We start from the raw sequence: 23116 nt of genomic DNA on the forward strand, positions 1-23116 counted from the left end.
ATTAGCTACAAGGAACAGAATTATTTCAGACTTGAATCAACTTGGGAGAGGACTCAAAGTCCCATAAGAGAACTGCAGCCAGGGCGGACATTGTGATTGTGAGACCTGAGCAGAGGATCTAAGATTTACCTAGACTCTGGAACATGGAAACTATAATAAACATGTGTTATTTCAAGCTAGTCTTTTGTAGTAATTTATTATGCAACAATATAAAACTAATGTAGAGGTTATACAGACAGCAGTCAGGTTACAAGGATGATCATCTGTCTTTTTCACCTCTCTAATGCAGTAATGTGACTCCATGGTCACAAGAGTTGTTTGATGGAGTCCTTTCATTCACTTAAATCTTTCTGGTCAGCCAGAAGAGTCGATCCAATCACAGTTTTCTCCTTGAGTCAATGCCTCCTGTCTTATTGGGAGAAATGGGCATGCCAGACTCTTTTCTCCAGTGCACCTCCAAGGGCAAACACCACCACCAAGTCATCTAACAAAAGGTTCAGTACTCCCAGTGGTCAACTCAGAGATTATTTCCTTGTGGGAAATCCTAGAGCCAGTGCTATATAAGTACTTAAAGAGACTCACTTCAGCTAACAATACTAAATAAGACAGATTATAACAGCAAATCACCAACAACATAAGTAGAATCATCTGGTCAAACATAGAGCACCACATTGACCATTAAGGACAAATGAGCCTCTATAAAACACACACACACACACACACACACACACACAAAACAAAACAAAACAAAACAAAAAAAACCCCAAAAACAAACAAACAAAAAACCAGGCCTGGTTGAGTGTTGACCTTGAACATTCACAGTTCTATAGAATTCACAATTCTATTCCTAATCAGGGCATATGCCCAGGTTGTGGGCTCAATCTCCAGTGTAGAACATGCAGGAGGCAGCTGATCAATGATTATCTCTCATTATTAATGCTTCTATCTTTCTCTCCCTCCTCCCTTCCTCTCTGAAATCAATACAAATATATTAAAAACAAACACACACACACACACACACACACACACACACACAAAACAAAAAACAGAAAAACCAGAAGAGAGTTTGGAGGAAACATTCTGATTCATATTCACAATAGGACTTGAGAAGATACTGTGTCAATTAGAAAAAAATAAAGAAGAAACAAGGAAAGAAACCCAGGATTTTGTGAAGAAGAAACACTGTGAAAAATAAGAAATAAATCTTTGAAAAAAATTGTGAATCATATATGACAAAATAAAAATCTAAATAGTTAGAATAAATAATAGACAATTTAACAAAACTAAATGATATGGAGAGGGAGTGACACAGAGAGAGAACAAGAAAATGTGTAAGTGTCATGGAGAACAGATTTGGAAGTCTAATCTAAAAATAATCAGAGTTATGGAGGCAAACAATTTGTCAGATAAAGAATTCTGAGTAATGGTAATAAGGGTGCTCAAAAAATTCCATGAGAACTACAAACAACTTAATGAGAATTATAAGGAAATTAATGAAAATGTTAAAGGACTTAATGAGAACTGCATCAACATGAAGAGATTGAAAGAATACGTAAAAATCAATTGGAAAAAAGGAATGACATAGCTGAAATAAAGAACACCCTTAAAGGATTCATCCATAGACTAGAAGAAGCTGAGGATCAAATCAGTGAATTAGAAGACAAGGTAGAAAAAAAATTAGAGCAGCAAATAAGAAAAACAAAATTAAAAAGCAGGAGGAGAATTTAAGAAAACTTTGAGACAGCGTGAAATGTAACAACGTTCGCATTATAAGGGTAACAGAAGGAGAAGAACCCAAGTAAGGTATAGAGAACATTGGGGAAATAATGAAAGAAAATATCCCTAATCTGGTGAAGAAAATAGTCACTCAAGTTCAGGAAACACAGAGAATCCCAGCCAAGTTGAACCTCAAAAGACCCACACCAAGGTGAATAATAATTAGAAAACATTAGAGACAAAAAAACAAAAAAACCCAAAAAAAAACAATCTTAAAGACTGCATGAGAGAGAGAGAAATAGAAAGTTACCTAAAAGGGAAATCCCATGACAGTCAGCAGATTCTCAATAGAAAAACTTCAGGTCAAAGGGAATGGTATGAAGGATACAAGGTAATGAAAACTAAGGGACTGAAACCAAGACTACTCTATCCTTCTAGGCTGTCATTCAAAATTGAAGGTGAAATACAGAGCTTCACAGACAAAAAAAGAAAAAAAAAAAAAAAAAAAAAAAAGGCTAAAAGTATTTATTACTACCGAACCAGTACTGCAAGAAATTCTAAAGGGATTTGTGTAAGAAGAAAAAATATAAAGAGAAGAAAGCAGACATAAAGAATAATAATAATAGCAACAAATAAGTACTTATCATTAATAAGATTATGTGTAAATGGCTTAAGTGTTCCAATAAAAAACACATTGGGTGGCTGAATGAATAAGAAAAGATGATCCACATATATGCTGTCTACAAGAGACCTACTTCAGAATAAAGGAGTCATATATCGATAGACTAAAAGTGACGAGATGGAAATAAAATTTCCAGGCAAATTGAAATGAAAAAAAGCTAGAGTATCAATACTCATATCTGACAAAATAGAATTCAAAGTGAAGGCCATAACAAAAGATAATGATGGCTATTTCATAATACTAAAACGATCAAAACAATAAGAAGATATAACTCTGATAAACATATAGGCACCAAGTATAGGAGCATCCAAATATATTAAAAAAAAAAAACAAACCTTCCAGAGGATATCAAAGGAGAGACTGACAGCAATGCCATCTTAGTAGAGGACTTTAATACCCCACTGACATCAATGAATAGATCTTTTAGAGAAAAATTCAACAAGGAAACTGCAATCTTAAGTGACACAATAGATCAATGGAATTAATTGACATTTTCAAAACAGTTCACTTCAAAGCTACAGAATATGCATTCTTCTCAAGTGCACATGAAGCATTTTCAAAGATAGACCACATGTTAGGGCACAAACTAAGTCTCTACAAGTTCAAGAAGATTGAAATAATATCAAGCATCTTCTCAGATCACAACGGAATAAAATTAGACATCAACCAGAATAAAAACACTAAAAATATTCAAATACAGGGAGGCTAACTAGCATGTTATTAAACAATGAATGGGTTACCAAAAAAATAAAAGAAGAAGTAAAAAATTTCTGGAAACAAATGAAAATGAACACAACCACCTGAAATCTATGGGCACAGTAAAAGCATATCTAAGAGGGAAGTTCAAAGCACTACAAGCCTATCTCAAAATACATGAAAAACTTGTCATAAGTTAACTAACTCTACATTATAAAGTACAACTTAAGGAATTACAAAATAAAAAGAAAATCCCAGAGTAAGTAGAAGGAAGGAAATAATAAAGATCAGAGTAGAGATAAATGACATAGACACTATAAACAACACAAAAGGTCAATAAAACCAAGAGCTAGGCCGAAACCCGTTAGGCTAAGTGGATACAGCATTGGCCTGCAGACTGAAAGGTCTCAGGTTTGATTCTGGTCAAGGGCATGTAACTTGGTTGCTGGCTCATTCCCAGAAGGAGATGTGCAGGAGGCAGCTGATCAATATTTCTCTCTCATCAATGTTTCTAACTTTCTTTTTTTTTAAATTTCTTTATTGATTAAGGTATTACATATTTGTCCTCATCTCCCCATTCCCATCCCTCACTTCTCCCCACGCATGTCCTTGACCACTGGTTAGGCTCATATGCATGCACACAAGTCCTTTGGTTTATCTCTCCTCTTTATCTCCACCCTCCCCCTACTCCCTCTCAGGTCCCACAGTCTGATCCATGCCTCCTCATCTCTGGGTCTTTTCTTATTCATCAGTCTATGTTGTTCATCATTTCCTCTAGATGAGTGAGATCATATCCTACTAGAAATACACTTATAAGAACTGAAATGAGACAAATAATAGTGGTTATGCTGAAAGGCAAATGAATCAGTCTATAGTGAGTTTCTTTCTGGGTCAACAGTTCTTTTGAGACCCAATTTCAATGTCAATCAGTTCCTTATGTGTACATATCAGCAATGATATTTCAGTTCTGAATGCACTTACTTCTTTGAAACAGGCAAATTGATGTCCTTACTGTTTATTTTTCGCGATGTTCTAGGTTTATGCTTATACTGAGCAAAACAGAATGGCAGACAATTCAAAATGAACTTTGGCATGACTCAGGGCTTAGCTCAAATTAGTCACTTATTCCTTCTAAAACTGCTCATATGCCTGCCTTCCTGATTTCCCCTAACCGCTTCTGCCTGCCAGCTTGATCACCCCCTAACCTCTACCATGCCAGCCTGATTGATGTCTGCTCCCCTGCCAGCCTATTTACCCCCAACTTTCCTCCTCTGCTGTCCTGGTCACCCCTAACTGCCTTCCCCTGCAGGGTTGATCACCTCCAACTGCCCTCCCCTGCTGGCCATCTTGTGTCCAATGGGAGCAGGATCTTTGACCACATAGGGGCAGCTAACTTGATCTTGTGTGTTAAAGTGATGGCCAATCTTCATATTACTCTTTCATTAGATAGGATAGAGGCCTGGTACATGGGTGGGGGCCAGCTGGTTTGTCCTGAAGGTTGTCTTGGATCAGGGTGAAGGTTACCTTAAGGCATGGGGCGGCCTGGGTGAGGGGCCCGTGGTTGTTTGCAGGCTGGCCACACCCTCTGGCAACCCTAGCAGAGCCCCTGGTATCTGAGGTTTATTTATCATCTACAATTGAAACTTTGTAGCCTGGAGTGGAGCCAAGCCTCCTGCTTGATTATGGCTGCCACCATTTCTATAATTAAAACTTTGTATCCTTGAGTGGAGGCCTGGGCCCGCCAGAGTGTTTGGAAAGCTTGGCTTCCTCTGTTGCTGGGGAAACCCAAGCCTCCCTTCTGGTAGCCATCTTGGTTGGGTTTATTTGCATATTTGTTCTGATTGGCTGGTGGGTGTGGCTGGTGGGCATTGTTTGTGGGTGTAGCAGAGTGATGGTTAATTTACATAATACTCTTTTATTAGGTAGAATAAAAAAAGACCCCAAATAGCTGCAACAATCTGAGAAAGAAGAACAATGCTGGAGGAATCACAATACCAGATATCAAGCTATATTACAAAGCCATGGCACTCAAAACAGCCCAGTATTGGCATAAGAACTGGAATATATATCAATAGAGCAGAACAGAAATCCCAGAAATAGACCCAAGCCATTATGCCCAATTAATATTTGACAAAGGAGGCAAGAGCATACAATGGAGCCAAGACAGTCTCTTCAATAAATGGTGTTGGGAAAATTGAACAGATACATAAACAAAAATAAAAATAAAAATAAAAAAAAGAAAAGAAAAGAAGAAACTAGACCACCAACTTACACCATACACAAAAAATGAACTCAGAATAGATAAAAGATTTAAATATAAGTAGTGGAATCATAAAAATCTTAGAAGAAACCATAGGCAGCAAACTTGTAGGCATCTCTTGTCACAATATATTTGGGAATACATGTTCTTGGGCCGTGGTCAGCAAACTGCAGCTCAGGAGTCACATGTAGCTCATTGGCCCCTTTAGTGTGGCTCTTTCATAAAATACCATGGCCTGGGTGAGTCTATGTTGAAAAAGTGGCATTAGAAGAAGTTTAAGTTTAAAAAATTTGGATTTCAAAAGAAATTTCAATCATACTATTGATATTTGGCTTTGTTGACTGATGAGTTTGCTGGCCACTGTTCTAGGGCAAAGGAAACTAAGGAGGAAATAAACAAATGGGACTACATCAAAATAAAAAGCTTCTGCACAGCAAAAGAAATCACCAAACAATGACAATAGTGCCCACTGAAGGGGAGAACATATTTGCTAATGATACATTCAGTAAGGGATTAATTTTAAAAAAATATATAGGGAACTCATACAACTTAACAAAAGGAGTTAATCCAATTAAAAAACTAGCAGAGGACCTAAATACACACTTTTTTTTAAAGTGGGCATACAAGAGGCCAAAAGACATGAAAAAAAAAATGCTCAGTCACTAATCATTTGAGAGATGCAGGTCAAAATGACAATAAGTTATCACCTCACATCTACCACAATGGCTATCATCAGCAAATCAATAAATGACAAGTTTGGGAATGCAGACCAGTGCAGCCTCTATGAAAAACAGTATAGAGTTTCCTCAAAAAATTAAAAATGGAACTGCCTTTTGACCCAGTGTTCTCACTTCTAGGAATATATCTTAAGAAATGTGAAGCACCCATCAGAAATAATGTATGCACTCCTAGGTTCATAGCAGCACAAGTTATAATAGTTAAGATTTGGAAGCAGCCCAAGTGCCCATCAACAGCAAATGATTGTATAAAACAGCTGTGGTACATTAACACCATTGAATACTATGCAACATTAAAAAGGAAGGATCTCTTACCCTTTGAGACAGCATGGATGGACCTGGAGAGTATCATACTAAGTGAAATAAGTCAGTCAGAGAAAGACATTTATCACATAATCTCACTCATATATGGAATCTAATGAACAAAATAAACTGATGAACAAAATATATCCAGAGACATAGAAGCATGGAACAGACTGTCTAAACCCAGAGGGGAGGAAGGCAGGGACAGTGGATACATGTGAAGAGATCAACCAAAGAACTTGTATGCACATATGCATAACCCATGGACACAGACAATATGGTGGTTGAGGCCTGGGGTGGTGGACAGGGATGGGCTAGATGAAAACAGTGGGGCAAACAGAGGGATCTATGTAATATTTTTCAACAATAAAGATTTAAAACATCAGCGTTCTAAATGCAAGAAAAGCAAACAATAAAGAATGAACAATTGATGAAGTAATAGAAAATCATTCTTCAAAACTGGAGAAAAGATTTTGTTTGCAGGTTAAAAATGTTCACTAACTAAAGACAGTATTGTTTTTCAAAAGCCCACTTTTAATACCAGAATCACAAGTTAGTAAGGAAATGTAATATAATTCAGGATCCTAGATATTCAGAGAATCAGAATATAATAGTGTACCAACAATGTACACTTTTGGGATAATTCTGAAAATATTTAGTTAAATAAAAATGGAATCAAAGTAAAGATCACAAAAAAAGGAAAGAACACAATATATAGGAAAAAGCAGTAAATAGTAAAATTTCAATAAAATTAAGAATTAATTTAAAATAGATTTTGGTAAATGAAGTGTGATGCAATTAAAAGTAATCTTGAAAAATAAATCATATTGTAAAAAAATCGTTCTTAAAGCATCTGGAAAATTGGGCAGATTATTCAGTAAAACATGGGAAAGGAAAGAGAGATGGAGAGAGGGTGGGCAAAGTATAAGTTTGCAAAAGGTTCCAAGTGGAGTAGAAAAGAGCAATCAAAGTTATAATTTGATGACAGATTCGGATAGAGAAATGTAGGCTCAGGTTTCTTTGTTAAAATATAATAATAACCACTTGTGGAATTAAAATAATATGTAGACTTGTCTAGTCAATTAAAAAAAATAAAGAACACATGAAAACTGGTCTAAGGGAGTATAGAGAAAGAATCAGCAGTAGTTGGAGGGAGAATTTCTGCAGAGTTCCTCACACCAACCTGCCGTTAACCATGCTCTTCCAAGCTTCCCTTTCAGAAGAATCACCTTTACCAAAAGCACCTGTGTACCAAAGTATTGGGTATTAAAAGAGGTGGACTCATGGTTAACTTCATCTCATCCATCTTTTTTTATTTTCCTGCCTCTTGTATGTAAACTGACTGGATAGGAGGCCCTGCCACTACTCTCTGCATGCTTCAGGATAGTCGAAAGAATGCCACCATTCAGATTTGGGCATGAGGGAAATGAGTGCACCTTCTATACTTCATGTTTTAACGGCATTCTGGGTAGAGCTGTTCCAGAGCTCTGCATTAGGTCCATGTGTAGCTAACAGCAAAGTGGACACCTTTTTCATTTGCCTGCTGGGCAAAGCCCATGAAAAAGGGGCCTGATTGGTAGGATCAAATGATACATTTGGGGTTCTTTGATAATAATGTAATGGTTAAACTGTTAAGATTGCAACATGCCTTAACAAGAATGATTTCCTATCAGCAGAATCAACACCAATAGAAAATAGACATGCCTTAACATGTACAACAAAGTAGTAGTGCATTAAATACTTTTGAGGGGAGAGAGAGCAATTGAAACTATCCCCAAATTTTTAAAGTGTACAGATTCTGACCCAGAGATTTCTCTTTTATAATTTACCTTTGGGGACATACTTGATCTTAGGCATGCAAACATTTAAAGATGTAAACAGTGATGTATTCAGTCTGGCTGTAGCCAATCAAAAGAATCAAAAGAATGGTGCTGATCTATACATATTAATCTGTAAAGTTATATAAAATTAATTTCAGAATAGTATATTATGATCTTATGGATATGCATGCATGCACGTGTGTGTGTGTGTGTGTGTGTGTGTGTGTGTGTGTGTGTGTGTGTGTTTATCCTTAGAAAGAGGCCTGTTCTCTGGGGAGAATGGAACTAGAAAGTGGTATTCACATTTTTATTTTTTTTTTTTCATTTCTGTATTTTTGAATTTTCCACAATGACAATGTTAACTTCTGTTAAAAATTAAAGATATTATATTAGGTGGAAAAGTATTTTTTGGAGGAAAATTTTTATCTCTATTTTATGCAAGGAAATGCTCACTGGGTAATTGTTTGGTTTCCTACATCACCTTGCTCATTTAGTCACAGCAGTGTTATAGAGAAATTTTCCTAGTTGATTTGTACTAACTGGATACTTCTCTGCCATTTTTATGCACTCTGAGAATAATAAGCCTATGGGATCATTTCAATTATTTAGTAATGTTTAAATTTCCCATGTTACAGAGTTTTTAAAAAATTGATTTCAGAGAAGAAGACAGAGGGAGAGAGAAAAACATCAGTGATGAGAGAGAATCATTGATTGGCTTCTTCCTGCATGTCCCCTACTGGGGATCGAGGCCATATGTGCCCTGACCAGGAGTTCAACCAGGACTTCCTGATTCATAGGTTGATGTTCAACCACTCAGCCACACCACCTGGGCAAATTTTTTATTTATTCTCATCTGATAATCAGAATAGGCACATATATCTTTTAACTACATATATGTTTAAAAACAAAAATTTATTGCCCCCAAGAAGTTTGAAAAGCTTTATGAGCATAATCACAGAAAAATTTATTAGACTACTAACAACCATTTTTGAGTGGAAAAGGAGGTAGTATGAGCTATGCACACACTGGAAAAATTGAAGAATCAGTAATAGATGTACAGTTTTTATTCTTTCCCAAATACTAATCCAAAAGTTCTTTTCTTACTCTTGAAACTATTCTGGTCAAAATTCCTGATAGCTCTATCTTTTAAACTGCAGTAACTATTATGTCACAAATACCAAAAACAATTTCTGTACATGTGCAGAATTATTCTGACTTATCAGAATAAGCAACATTACCTTATGTCTATTTTTACACTATTTTTAATCCTAATGCAATGTTTCAAAGTCACATTAGGAATATATATTTTTAAATAAAAATAAGGAATATATATTTTTAAATAAAAATAAGCAAATGTAGACATAAAGATAGTAACAATTATAATTTTTAAAAATCAAGGCTGCGAAAATCTGCCTTGCATTAGTCCTCCAGAATTTTAATATATGTTTGCAATCTCTTTTGACCGTTAGATTTCTGTCAAAAAATTAGTACTTAAACTGTTTACATTTGCAGCACCTCCCTTTTCTGATCTGTCTTTGAAAACATCTGCAGACGTAACATGGTTAATAATAATGTCTGCTGAAGGGCAGCTTTAGTCCTGACACTCCCAACAGTCATTCCTACCTAAGGCCACTGACTCAGCTTTCTCTCCAGTTCTTTTTTTTCACCAGGCAGTTTTCTTTCTATATATGGAAATAACGCTCACACAGATCAGCCTCCCGCTTCCCTAGGAAAACCAGAAAGTGAAATCACATGAACAAAACTTTAGAATACTGGCCAAGGAAGTTTCTGGGCTAGAGTGAGTCAATTATGAAAGCAGTTTTGTCTTTATAGAGTCATCTTACTCATCACTGCTGACTTGAAGCAGAGTGTTTCACAGAGAAGTCCTCAGTTCACCATCTCCTCCTCCATGGCTGGCTATTTGTTGTCCTCACACCCCGTGCCTGGGGCCCAGGGGAAGTCAATGCGGAGTGCTTATCACTCCATGTGCCCTGTTATGGCTCCTTTAATAGGGCCAACACCATCTGCCTTCATATAATTAAGCTGTTCCACTTTAAGTATATAGAAGAAGTTCAAGTGAGAATAACAGTAAGCATATATAAGTCCTATTGTGTGAAACATAACTCAAAATAAGCTATAAGTTGTATTCTAGTAAAATGAGTCATGAAAAAGCTCATTCAGAATGACTAGAGATTTAAAGGAAATGCACAAAAATAATGTCTTTTCAATAGGGTCTCATTAGCTTTAAATAAGATTAGTTTTATTGTTTTGAAAAAAATTATCCTTAAACTAGACATATTAGACTTGATCAAGAAAATTAGAAACAGAATCTTAACTCAGATTTCATATTCAAATAAAACATTTATTTTACTTTCTGGTTATAATTAGAAAACATGTAGGAGGACATCAAATGTTGTTAGACTATTTTGAAAAATCCTGTATAATAAAAGGCTAATATGCCAATTGTACCCTCAACCTGGAGTTCGACTAGGAGTTCAACTGGGAGTTTGACCAGGGGGTGGGGTCTGCTGGCCAACTGCCTGTGGCCCCTCTCCCTGGCTAGCCCTGTCCTATCAGCCCCTATTGGACCAGGCCAGCTGGACCCCACCTATGCATGAATTCATGCATCGGGCCTCTAGTAATAGATAAGTCTCACAAGATTCAGTAACTTTAAATTCTTCTGAGGTAGATGTGAGAGACATTACACAGCATAGGAGAACTATTCTCTGCAGTGTGTTGCACAAAGTAGACACTCAAAGGATGTTTTTTTTACTTCACTTTTCAAAGTAATTCAATATTAGAGTCATATTTGAAGTCCACTGTTGGCTTCTTCCTATTAAGTTGATTTAAGTATAGAAAGATAAACTAGATATCTCTTTAAAGTAACTTTCGGTAACATTTCTCAGACCTGGGGTGCCAAGGCAATTCTGAAAGAGTGGCAAAGGCTCTTTGGTAATGATGCTGTATGGCTTTGGGGACAAGCTCACTCATCCTGACCATATCTTCTGTCTATATGCTCCCATTGTGCTCTCCTGACCCCAACTCCCTCAACCCTGCCTTGCCAAATGAGCGAATGAATGAATAAATAATGCATTATAATCAAAACAGTCTCACTTCATAATGTCCTTATTAACACTTTCATTATTATTTGTTCCCACCACATTTCCTTCCTAAGCAAAAAAACAGAACAAGAACAAACAAACAAACAAACAAAAATACACCCCGAAAACAGTCAATGAAACAAAACACTTGGAAAAAAGCCCAGAACAATTAAAAGAAGCAAGATACAGGTATTGAAATCTCAATAGAGTGAAAACCTTTCCCTCAATTTTTTCAGCCTAATGCAGGTAGCTGTTAGGGATAAAAGCATGCGCGCTTGTGTGTATTTAAATGAGGTTAGAGAACAAACAAATGTGTGAGCCAGATTATTTAGTTTTTCATTAGCTTTCTTTCCTTTTTTTTTTTTTTTTTTTAAAGAGAAAGTAGTGATTATCTGCCATCTAGTGTATTAAGATGGAATTGCATCTTGCTATAAGACCCAGAAGCTAACATTCATAAAAACAGTATGCTATTTTAAATAAGGATTAAATGAACGATTCTACTTTAAGCTTCAGAGATCTGCAAAAACAGTGAAAAGAACACAATGCAGAACATTTATTGCAAAATCAGAGAGTAGGAGTCTATGTTAAATGAAGATGGGAAGAATCAAGAAACTTATTTACAGAACTATGTAATGATTAGCAGTATGTGCTGAAGAAATCCTACCTAATAAAAGAGTAATATACAAATTAACCATCACTCCACCACACCCACAAGCCATGCCCACCAACCAATCAGGAGAAAATAAGCAAATAAACCCAACCAAGATGGCTACAGCCACAGAGAGCAGGAGGGAGGTTTGGATTTCCCAGGCAATGGAGGAAGCCAAGCTTTCCACCTGCCCTGGCCTAGGCCTTCAGTCATGGCTACAAAGTGTCAGTTATAGAAGGTAAACAAATCCAAACAGAAATGGCTGCAGCCACTGAGCTGAAAAGAGCAGGAGGCTAGGGTTGCCCTTGGCAATGGAGGAAGCCAAGATTTCTGCACACCCTGGCCGGCCCAGGCCTCTGCTTAAAGCTACAAAGTTTCAATTATAGAAGATTCAAAAACCCCAAATGGAAATGGCTGTTACCATGGAGCAAGCAGAGGTTTGGCTCTGCTCCAGGCTGAAAAGTTTCAATTGTAGAAGATAAATAAACCCCAGATACCAGGGCCTTCACTTGGGTCTCCAGGGGGCGTGGCCGGCCTGCAAACCACCACAGGCCCCTTGTTCAGGCCACCCCATGCCCAAAGGGAACCTCCACCCTGATCTGGGACATACTTCAGGGCAAATCAGCTGCCCCCCACCCGTGCACCAGGCCTCTATCCTATCTAATAAAAGAGTAATATGAAGATTGACCATCACACAAGATGGCTGCCCCCATGTGGTCAGAGATCCTGCCCCCCTGTGGACACAAGATGGCCACCACAAGATGGCCAGCAGGGGATGGCAAATAGGAGGTGCCAGGCTGGCAGAGGAGGGAAGTTGGGGGTGACCAAACATGCATGGGAGGGGACCTGGGGGGACCCAGGCCTGCAGTGGAGAGCAGTTGGGGGGGACCAGGTCTGCAGGGAAAAGCAGTTAGGGGTGACCAGGCCTGCAGGGGAGGGCAGTTGGGAGGGACAAGGCCTGCAGGAAAGGCAGTTGTGGGGGACCAAACCTGCAGGGGAGGGCAGTGGGGGAAACCGAGCCTGCAGGGGAGGAAAGTTAGGAGTTACTGGGCCAGCAGGGGAGGGCAGTCGGGAATGACCAGGCTGGCAGGGGCAGGCAGTCAGGGGCAATTAGGCCGGGAGGGGAGCAGTTAGGCAGTGGTCAAGCTGGGAGGGGAATGGTTAGGGGGTGATCAGGCTGGCTGGCAGGCAAGTGGTTAGGAGCAAGCAGTCCTGGATTGTAAGAGAGATGTCTAACTGCCTGTTAAGGCCATTCTTCAAATCAGTCCCAGATTGGAGAGGGTGCAGGCTGGGTTGAGGGACACCTCCCCATGCATGAATTTCGTGCACCAGGCCTCTAGTAAGTTCATAATTAATGAATCAATTACATTTATAATATTTTGTAAAGCAATTCTTGAAGTGACTCCCAGTAAATCAAAGTAAAGCAGAATAAAAAAGTATCAGTGTGTGCTGACTTTCAGACAGAACAGACATTCTGGCAGTCACCAGCCTCAAATCTTAAATGACCTATTAGCATATCTTAATTTCCTCTTCAGTTTTTTTCCTCTGTAAAGTTTGATTTTTTTCTTCCATTATTTCTCCGTATTTTTATCACTACTACTGAGTGGGTAATTGATGCTTTTCCTTAATTGATGCTTTCACCTTCTTAGCTCTGATCAGTCTACACACTGATTACCAAAACAATCTTTCTTAAACATGGGGTCACTATTGATTGAAATATCTGAATCCTATTTCTCTCTCTCCCATCCTTCCCCCACAAAAAAAAAAAAAAAAAAAAAAAAAATCACCTTTACCTGGCTTCATTGTTGGTGTAATCTTCTCTCGTTCTACTTATATAATTTCATTCCCTACTCCTCTTTAAATGTTTTCCAGTCACTTCCTGGCCCCTTAAATAACCCTGTCATTGCTCCCTTGAAGCCTGAATTAATGCAGTTCCTCTCACAGGAATGACTGTCCTTCCCTCCTTCACAATTGTTTTCAGCTTTCAAGATCCAGTCCAGCTGATGGCCTGTCATGGAGACCCTCCCTTGACTGTGAAATCTTAAAGAATTATAGGTTGCTGGAGGCCTGGTGCATCAATTCCTGCATGGGGTCCAGCCAGCCCACCCTGATGGGGGCCAATCAGAGATGATTGGGGCCGATTGGGGTCAGGTTGGCTGGAGGGAAGGGGTTGATCAGCCAGTCCCAGCCCCAATCAGGGTGGGGTGGGATGGGGTAAGGTGATCGGGGATGAGGTCAGCAGGGGATAGGGGCCACGAGAGGTTGACCAGCAGGCCACCCCCAATGGGGCTGGTTGGCCAGCTGTAGTGCACATCTTAGCGACTGGTTCTTCTGGTCATTCCAATTGTTATGCCATTCTGGTCACTTAGCTTTTACATTATATGTATATATCTCCTATAACTGAGTACTTGTGCAAATACTGTACTGTGGTTTACTATTATTTCACAATTTAGTCTGATCTCCTCCAAAATTTATTGTGAAATACTCTAGGCCAGAAACTATTTCTTATTTTATTTTTTTCTATCACCATTTATCCCCTCTATGCCCTCTTCCATTTCTATCCCCACTCTGCAATCACCACACTGCTATCCATGTCCACGAGTTCTCTCTCTCTCTTTTTTTGCTTAATTCCTCCACTCTCTTCCTCTTTCCTTCAATAACATTCTTCCTGCTGACCAGAATTATCTGCCTGCTTTCTATCTATGAGTCTGTCTCTATTTTGCTTGATAGTTAAGCTTTTTCTTTAAATGCCTCATCTGAATGAAATTATATGGTCTATGTGTTTCTCTGACTGGCTTATTTTACTCAACATAATATTCTCCAGATCCATCCATACTGTTGCAAAGGGTAAAATTTCCTTCCCTTTTATGGCCGAGTAATATTCCACTCATCTACTGATGGACACTTGGGCTGCTTCCAAATCTTGGCTATCCTATCTAATAAAAGGGTAATATGCAAATTAACCATCACTTCACCACAAAGATGGTGGTGCCCATCCTGGCCAGGGTGCTGATCATTGGTGGTGTCGTCCCAGTGATGAGCCCCAGGGTCCTGTGCACCCCAGCCAGCGGAGGGTTTGTGGGTGGGTCAGCCTTTGATAAAAGGCTGGCTAGTACATGCGGGATGCTACCCTCATTGCGGGCCAGGCTGAGGGACCCTCCTCCCTGTACCCTGCCCCCCCCCACCCTTGTGCACAAACACGGCCTCTAGTTGTAAATAATGTTGCAATAAATGTATGAATGTGGGGGTGCATATAGTCTTTTGAATTAGTGTTTCAGATTTCTTTGGATAAATTCCCAGAAGTAGAATCCCTGGATCATGAGGTAGTCCATTTTTAATTTTTTGAAGTAACACCATACTGTTTTCCACAGTGGCTGCACCAATCTGTATTCCACCAACTGTGTACAAGGGTTCCCTTTTCTCCACATCCTCACCAACACTTGTTTTTTGATTTATTGATAATAGTCATTCTGGTAGGTGTGAGGTGATATCTCATTGTGGTTTTAATGTGAAACTCTCTGATGATTAGGGACATCGAGCATCTTTTCATATGTGTATTAGCCATCTATATCAGAAATGATTTCTCACCCCTTTTCAAGCCCACATTTGGGTCTATACCTATGTAAGCACTAGGAGTTCAGAAATACTAGTTACTTGGTTTTCTTTATCCTAAGTAGTTTTGCAAGAAAAACACAGTTGGTATTATTATTCTCTTTTAATAAAGGAGGATGTCAAGGCCCCGAGCAATTGCAGGATTTACTCTTGTCAGAGACACTCCAAAGGCAGGAGCTCTGCACTCTCTTCCTTGTCTGGAGTTCTTCTCTGCACACCCTGCTGCCATCAGACTGGCACTGATAGCTGCAGTCATGCACTAAGCCCTTCTTTATATTTAGATAGATTACTTTGTTTTCTTAGATAACTGACATGGGCTCATATTGTAGGGAGGAGCCAGGCAACAGATCATAAACAGGTCATGTGGTTATGCCTTCTGCTTGGCAATTTCAGCTATTTCTAGGTGGTATGCCACATTTTAAGCCCACACCCTTTTATCCTGTTTGAAAACCACAACCAGTTCTGTGGCAGTAGAACATTCTTCAGCATGACCTCTAATTACATGACTAATTTAGCTCATTTAAACCTTTCAACAACTGTGGACTGATCCCTGCCCTTTCTTAGTTGCTGAAAGGTATCCTGGGTCTCTCAAGCTCAGCATTGAGAGATTAAAAACAACTACTATCAGGATGCCTTCACCAGAGTCTTTAGGGAGTGAAAGATTTCTAGGTAGTTCCAACTCTTGCCACAGGAGGGATTCATTTCCCATCCTGTGTGTATGTTGGGCGACTCCAGCACCAGCAGCAGGGAGACTTCGACCTCATTCATTCATGCAGATGTATGCAGTAGAATCCTCCAAGGATGCCCTCATTTTCCTGGACCTGGCTCATGCCCCGAGGCCTTGATTTGGTCTGCAGGAGGACTGGAGAGCAAAATGAAAATGTTAGATCTGCATATAGTTAGGCAGCTGAAATTTGTCCTGTTAACTTCCTAGAACATAAATGCTAATTAGATTGTTAAGCAGTTCTACTAAATTAGAATAATTATGTGTATTAATTGAACTTATAGCTGTAGAGAGGTTTAGATTGCTTAAAGAAAATCTAAATATACAAGTGACTTTTATAATTGTATGTCTAATGAAGTTATCAGAATTTACCTAGCAGTAACATGAAATGCAACATTACAACCTTAAAAAAATATATAAAGAAGATTAGCTTCCAAGCAACCTATAAAAAGTTTCATAAGAGGGGCAGGGAATTTTAAATTAATAATTAGATAAAAAACTTTCAATTATTCCAAATGAGTTAAGTCTTAGAGATCTATTGTACAACATAGAGCCTAGAGTTAACAGTACTACATTGTATGCCTACAATTTTGCTAAGAAGTTAAATCTTGTCTGATTAGTGTGGCTCGGTTGTTGAGTGGTGACCTATGAACCAGGAGGTCATGGTTTGAATCCTGGTCAGGGCACATACCTGGGCTGAGGGCTCAATCCACAGTGAGGGGCATGCAGGAGGCTGCCAATCAATGATTCTATCTCATTATTGATGTTTCTATTTCTCTCTCCCTGTTCCTTTCTTTCTGAAATAAATATATATATTTAGATATTTTAAAAGAAGTTAAATCTTATGTTAAGTCCTCTTATCACTAAATAAATCAACAGGCTAGAAGAAACTTTTTTGAAGTGATGGATATCTTTATAGCATAATTATAGTGATGGTTTTATGGGTGTACACTTATCTCTAAACTTATGAAGTTAGATACATTAAATATGTACAACTTTGGTATGTCAATTATAGCTCAATAAAGTGTTCTTTTTAAAATGAGTCTGTTGCAAATTTATAATGTGGCTCATTGGAAAAAAAATCCTTAAACATGTCTTGTACTGCAAATCTCATTGTGTGCATAACCTAGATTTTATGACTCTTCCTATCACTTTTATTGGCCAACAACAGCTGCAAAGCCACTTACTGTTATGAGTAAGTAGACTTAGAACTTCATATGTCCTGGAATATTCAGCCAGTTAATCATGGACACAGTAGTCAAAAACAATATTATCTGAGAAAAAACACTGAAAGCTATTGCTTATCTTTGGGTCTTCTCAAATTTATCAGAAATATTATTTCTTAATTTATCCATTTAATATGACAGATTGGTAAAGATAGATGGTGTTGGTATCTTATAATATATTGGAACATTAGATTTCCTGTTGACAAAATTCTGGGTACGTTTGTGGGACAAAGTCAACTTAGTAGAAAAGACTATATTGACTTTTCATATTCAAGGCTTTAGTTTCTGATTTCTTTAGTTCCTAGGGAAGGTTAATTGCCATTGGAAGTGAGAGCTTGATTGATTAGAACAGGATGTGCCTTTAAAAAGCTCAGATTGCTGGCTTTAAAGATCAAATTGAATTCTCAAGAGGGAGGCTGCCCTTATATATTTTTTTTCTCTAATCAGTTGTGTGTGTGTGTGTGTGTGTTTTATGCTTTGAAATAACAAATGGTGGAAGGTTATACTGTGTGAGTAGTTTTGTGTAAGTTGTCTCTCTGATCTAGGTCTAGAGACTATACTCTATTAATAGAAAGGCAAAAAAAAAAAAAAAATCCACAAAGTACAGGCAAAGCAAGAATATTTTCTCATTTACAATGAGCTCCATAGGAGGGTGCTCTTAGTGGGAGTGGACATTTATTTAGAAAAGTTAAGAACTAAAGAACAATTAACAACAGCCTTGCAGGCTGTGTTCCATGCCCCTGAACACACCATGCCTCTGCCTCTAACTGCAATATGACTTTAATCTGACTTAATTCTGTTTCCTTGTGTGCAAGGGGCATGCCACAAATGGGCGTTCTCTAGCCTTTAGTTGCTCTTGTTGTTGACCTTCATCCGAGGATATTTTTTTTCCATTGATTTATAGAAAGAATGGAAGAGAGAAAAAGAGATAGACACATGTATTGTTGCCTCTTGCACTACTGGGTCAGGGAGGAGCCTGCAACTGAGGTACCTGCCCCTGACTGGAATCAAACTCAGGACCCTTGGGTCTGCAGGCTGACGCTCTACCCACTGAGCAAAACAGGCTAGAGCTAGTCTTCTTTTGAAGTAGGCATTGCTACTGGTCTGGATCATTTCTATCTAGTTCAGATAGTGATCTCTGTGTTCAAATCCTTTCTAAGTCAAACTCTTAGTGGCTCCAAAGGAAAACTGAAAATTTATTTCTCAGTGGGATACAGAAGTAAATATGGTACTCAGAGATGTTCTAAGCAGGGAATTTTCTGAGTCAAACCACCTTTCTTTCCCAATTCATGATAAACTGGCACTTTGCATAACAAGGTCAACCAATTGGTAAGGTTATTTTTGCATTTAAAAAATTATTTAATTTATATAATTTTGACTAGATAGAATAATTACTTAAACACAATTCAGAAAAGTACATGGATAAAAGTTAATTTTCTTGCCTCCATCCTCCACAGACCCAATTTCCCTCTTTGGTAAGATCTGCTTTTACTCATTTTTTTGTCCTTCCAGGTAAAAACGTATACCTACACTGACACATACCCATATTCAGATTTGCATGTTGTATGTATATATGATTTTTATACAAATACTTGTGTATTATATACTTTATTTTAAAATCTAACACTATGATTTTGCAGCTGCTTCATTCTCTTTATTGCAATATAATACTTCATTTTATGGGTGTGTTATACTTTATTCAATCAGTTGCTAATGATAAAGTTAAAATTGTTCCAGGTCTTTTGATATTACAAACAATTTTGCAGTGGTCATCTTTGTATATACATAATTCACACATATATGAATATATTTGTAGGATACATTTCTTGAGGCAGATCTTACTTTTGTTATAGTTAATGATGTACTTCTGTTTGTTTTTTAAAAAATATTTTTTAATTAATTTTTTTACAGAGAGGAAAGGAGAGGGATAGAAAGTCAGAAACATCGATGAGAGAGAAACATCGATCAGCTATCTCCTGCACAACCCCCACTGGGGATGTGCCCACAACCAAGGTACATGCCCTTGATCTGAATCGAAACCGGGACCCTTCAGTCCCCAGGACGATGCTCTATCCACTGAGCCAAACCAGTTTCGGCATAGATTTTATTAATGCTTTAATTTCTATCTTTTGCCAAGTGTCTATGTGTGTGTTTTTTGATTGCTTGTTTTACTGATACTAAAAAAGATTTATAATTCTCTAAGGTTGTTTATTTTTATAAGTATACTTTACATAAGACATCTATTTCTTTGCTCAACATTGTTTAACTTCTATTATAATGTTAATATCAGTAATTTCCACTTCTCCCAATATTCTTTCTACTGCTGCTTTTGTTTGATTATTAATGCACATATTTAATATTTAAATCCACATATTAACTGCCTGATTATGAAAAATAAGGAACTCTCTGAACCTATGTTATCTCCTTTATGTTCTCATTTTCCTCTGAATTTTGTTCCTATTGATAAAAAATCTTTCTTTATCTTTGATATCTAGTAGCTTTCCTAGGATCTGTCTTAGTGTTGTTAATTTGATGTAAGTTTATTTTCTTAGAATAAGATATGCCATTTAAAATTTATATTCAAGTCTCCTATTAATTATGGATTTCAGAAACATGTCTTTTATATTTATCTCTCTAATCTTCTCCAATTATTGTTTGTTTTCATTTCTCACTTCCTTACTCTTGTCTGTATTTCTTATTTTGTTCTCAACAGTGTCTATTCTTCTTTGTGCTCCTTCCAAAGCCATCTTTATACTTCTGTGAGCATTTGTTTTATCTATTATTTCACTTTATCTTCCCTAGGCCCTTATAAACTAAATTGAAAATGTTGTTTTATAAATCAATAGTTTTATCTCAATTTGTAAATTCATGGTTATATACTTGACTTTTTGCCTGGTTTCTGGTGATATTTTTAAATTTGTTTGGAACCTCCACTTCCTTTTTTTCTGTCTTTTCTTATGTATTATCTTTGTATAATAATCCTATTATGAGTCCATCTGGCTATCACTCATGCTCATTAGAATGGGTGCCTGGGACTAGCAATTATGGGTGGTGCCTGTGAGTCAGGTGACAGAGCCTCATAGCTCATTAGGAAGTTCCTCCTAATAGGGTCACCTTTCTGGCTTTCCTCTCTTTGATCAACAGAGATTGGCAACTGTAGCACTCTTCACCATGAACAGTTCCTTGCCTCCATCTTACCTCATGGATGAATGAAATAACTTTGATTCATTATTCAACTCTACCTGTCATGTTTCTGGAGGACAGATGAAAGCGCAGCTACATCTTTGTTATCATATAAATTTTGGAAGTTAGTTGGTATGTTTTTACTGAAGTTTAATGATAGATTAAGGAACAATGGTCCTGAGGTAAAATGAGCCATCTCTTCCACTTAATAGCTATGCAACTTTGGGCAGCTCTTCCAACCTTTATGAATCTATATTTGTTATCTAGTATTAAAAAGAGATGATACAGCCTTTGTACCCTGGTTCATACTTCATGATAAGGCAGGGTTCTTTGGAAAAGACAACAATGCTGGAAAAAATATGAGGCATAAATAAAAGGAAAAGACCAAATTTGAGATGATTGACTCCACCAAAGAAGCCTCATGCATAAGTCTATGGAGATGAGCAGGACTATTGAGATAGGACATGATAGGTATTATAGGGTCACCAGAAGTCAGGGCCAACTATTTGGGTTGCTGTGTAGAATAGTGACAAAATAGATGTGAAAGTACTTTAAATTAAATTTACTATATTAATGTTAAGTGTTGTTATCATTAACAATAATATTTAAAAAATCATCAACTCTTTATTTTCTTTCTTAAAAAATTTCTTTATCGATTAAGGTATTACATATTTGTCCTCATCCCCCCCATTACCTTTCCAACTCTCCCCCACCCCCACTTATTACCTCACCCCCTTGTTGTCTGTGACCACTGTTTAGGCTTATATGCATGCATACAAGTCCTTTGGTTGATCTCTACCCCTTATTCCCACCCTCCCCTATCTTTCCTCTGAGGTTTGACAGTCTGATTGGGGCTTCCCTGTCTCCAGATCTGTTTTTGTTCATCAGTTTTGTTGTTCATTATTTCCCATAGATGAGTGAGATCATGTGATATTTATCTTTCTCTGACTTATTTCACTTAGCATAATGCTCTCCAGTTCCATCTATGTTGTTGCAAATGGTAGGAATTATTTCTTTTTTAGAACAGTATAGTAGTATTGTGTAGATGTACCACTGTTTTTGAATCCACTAATCTGATGATGGGCACTTAGGTTGTTTCCAGATCTTAGCTATGGCAATTGGCTTCTATGAACATAGGGGTGTGTATATCCTTTCTGATTGATGTTTCTAGCTTCTTGGGATATATTCCTGGAAGTGGGATCACTGGATCAAATGGGAGTTCCATTTTTTTAAATTAGTAGCAGCTTTATTTGCAATATGCAAACTAGAAACAACCCAAATGTCCATTAGAAATGAATAAATAAATTAACGTATTTCCATACAATGGAATACTACTCAGAAATGAAAAGGAATGAACTATTGACAAAAGCAATAATATGGTGAATTTCTAAATAATTATGTAGGATGTCCATTTTTTGGTTGGGTTATTTATCTTCCTTTTGTTAAGCTTTATGATTTCTCTATAAATGTTGGAGATTAAACCCTTATAGTGATAATATTGGCAAATACGTTCTCCTGTGTAGTGAGCTTTCTTATTGTTTTGTTGATGGGTTTTGTTTTTTTGTGTGTTTTTTTTTGATGTGCAAAAGCTTTTTATTTTGATGTAGTCCCATTTGTTTATTTTCTCTTTATTTCCATAGTCCTAGGAGCAGTATCATTGAAGAAGTTCCTTTGGCATATGTCTGAGATTTTGCTGCCTGTGGATGCCTCTAGTATTTTTATGGTTTCCTATCTTATATTTAAGTCTTTTATCCATGTTGAGTTTATTTTTGTGTATGGTGTAAGTTGGTGGTCTAGTTTAATTTTTTTTGCATGTATATGTCCAATTTTCCCAATACCATTTATTGAAGAGACTGTCTTGACTCCAGTGTATGTTCATGCCTCCTTTGTAAAATATTAATTGAGTGTTTTGGGTCAATATCTGGATTCTCTATTCTATTCCATTGGCCTATATGTCTGTTCTTGTGCCAGTACCAGGCTGTTTTGAGAACAGAAGCTTTGTAATTCAGCTTGAAATCTGGTATTGAGATCCCTCCTACTTTATTCTTCTTTCTCATGTCTGTTGCAGCTACTCCGGGTCTTTTTTTTATTCCAGATGAATTTTTGCAAAGTTCTTTTTATTTCTGTGAAATATGCCATTGGTATTTTATTTATTTATTTATTATTTATTTACATTTTTAATTAAATTATTATCTGTGTACATATTTTAACATTGCCCCCCCTCATACATATGCTCCCTCCCCAAAGTTTTGTGTCCATTGGTTGTACTTATATGCATGTATACAAGTCCTTTGGTTGATCTATTATCTCCCCCAGATCTCCCTACCCTACCTGCTGTAATTTGACAGTCTGCTTGTTGCTTTACTGTCTCTATAACTATCTTTTGGTTCATCCGTTTATAATGTTC

Source organism: Pipistrellus kuhlii, unplaced genomic scaffold (genome assembly GCF_014108245.1).
Source record: "Pipistrellus kuhlii isolate mPipKuh1 unplaced genomic scaffold, mPipKuh1.p scaffold_m20_p_1, whole genome shotgun sequence".
NCBI lineage: Eukaryota > Metazoa > Chordata > Mammalia > Chiroptera > Vespertilionidae > Pipistrellus > Pipistrellus kuhlii.